The sequence below is a fragment of the Triticum aestivum genome, chromosome 7A (genome assembly GCF_018294505.1).
Source record: "Triticum aestivum cultivar Chinese Spring chromosome 7A, IWGSC CS RefSeq v2.1, whole genome shotgun sequence".
Classification (NCBI taxonomy): domain Eukaryota; kingdom Viridiplantae; phylum Streptophyta; class Magnoliopsida; order Poales; family Poaceae; genus Triticum; species Triticum aestivum.
This window is the reverse complement of record NC_057812.1, coordinates 607,077,635-607,079,741: the sequence shown is the minus strand read 5'-3', so window position 1 is coordinate 607,079,741 and position 2,107 is coordinate 607,077,635.

Sequence of the window (2,107 nt, the reverse complement as noted above, 5' to 3'; positions counted from 1 at the left end):
TTCGGGAGTCAGTGTCCGGCGGAAGGCAAAGTCCCAATCCGCAGCTGCCAAAGAAGCCACCGAGGCATTAGGGTTCGAGACATATGCAAAGAGCAAAGGGAATGCCTCAGCAAGGGGACCGGTACCAGTCCATCAATCAAGCCAGAAGCGGGTGGATGTCCCATCACCCACCCGGAAACGGACCGAGCATCTAAAGGAATCGCGAAGTTTCATCAAGGATGACCAAAATTGCGATCCGGACCTGATAGTCGACATGAGTGCGGGGTAGTTAGGGAAGTATTTAGCCTTCAGGATCCTGATCCAAACAGAATCGGGAGGTTCAGAGTATAAGCGCCACCACCATTTCATTATAAGACATTGATTCATGACTGGGGTGTTGATAATACCGAGCCCACCAAGTTTTTTGGGTCTACACATCAGTTTCCATTTCACCATTCTAAATTTTTTTTCTTGTTCTCAGCAGTGTTCCAGAAGAAGGCACTGCGATCTTTGTCAAATGATGCATGGTTACTGGCGAAAAGGCGATAGAAGCCCATAATGAATGTTGGGAGGGAAGATAGACTAGAATTGGTAAGCACAACCTTGCCAGCAATGGACTGATAGAGACCCCTCCAAGGTGCTACCCGTCCACCCACTTTCTTCTCTAGCGGTCGAAAGGATTCCGCCTTAATCCGTCTTTGGGAGATAGGAACACCCAGGTAAGTGGTCGGGAACGCGCCCAGGGAGCAGTTCATAAGGTTAGCGACTCGTTGTTGCTCAGGGGTGTCACAACCGAGGACGAAAACCTTGCTTTTGCTAAAGTTGATCTTGAGTCCAGATAGGGACTCAAAGCAAAGGAGAATGAATTTCAGGTTTGCTAACTGCGGATCGTCTTTCTCGATCAGGATAATAGTGTCGTCCGCATATTGGAGGTGAGATAAGTCATTAGGGTAAAGATGAGTGGCTACATTTTTAATATGGCCATTAGCCGCTTCAGAATCCAGCATTTTGGCAAGGGCGTGAGCGACAAAATTGAAGAGGAGAGGGGAGCTGGGGCCCCTGCCTGAGGCCCCGGCCGTTCTTAAAGAAGGGGCCAACCACCCCGTTGATCGTGATAGCTGTGTGACCACCAGAGACAAGTTGCATGACCCGCATGACGAAGGGGGAGTCAAAGCCCCTGGCGAGGAGGACCCCTTGAAGGAAAGACCAACGAACACAATCGTATGCCTTCTCAAAGTCAAGCTTAAGAACAACATCTTGTTTACCCGACCTGTGGATGTCATGCAGCAGCTCATGCAGGACCACAATCCCATCCAGAATGAAGCGGCCTTTAATGAACGCAGTTTGAGTAGGGCTAATGATCTTGTGGGCAACCGAGGAGATTTTAGAAGCATACACTTTGGAAGGGAACTTAGCAATGTTGTTAATAAGAGCAATGGGTCGGAAGAGCTTGATGTTATCTGCCCCTTTGACCTTAACCTTATTTACTAAGTCTGATGCTCTAACATCAAGCGGTTAGAGCGAAGATTCAATTCAATGTAGTTTTTTTTTTGAAAAGGAGGAAGACCCCGGCCTCTGCATCTGGACGATGCATGCAGCCACTTTATTAATTATTCACACAAGACAACAGTAAGACTAAAGCCACCGTCTAGGCAACATCTATCGCTACTCCTACCCAGTTGATAAAGGGATGCTGATAGTCTGGGCCTAATACAAAACTAACCCTGCAGCCAAACCTAATATCAAAATATTGGAGAGAAGATTCGTTGGCATGAAGCACAAGTTGTACCAACTCTTGGGGTACGCAGGTGCGGGCATGAGTCCCTAGCATGTGTTCTTTTTACGTTCGATTTTTGAACTTTCATATCTTTTGAATAAAAATCCATATTAAGTTTTATTTTATATTTATGTTTCTTGTGATAAGGGCTTTTAAATACGATTCATTTTGAATACCTTCTCATGAATTAAAAAAACATGTTAATTTTCAACTCTTGAAACTTAGTACAAGCGACCGATAAATCACTACTTTAGTATCTGTGATTGACAGAAAAATCGCTTAAAATTTCAACTCTGAAATTTGATACTCATGACCGAGAAAATCAGAATTTTCATATGCAAAATTGTAAGT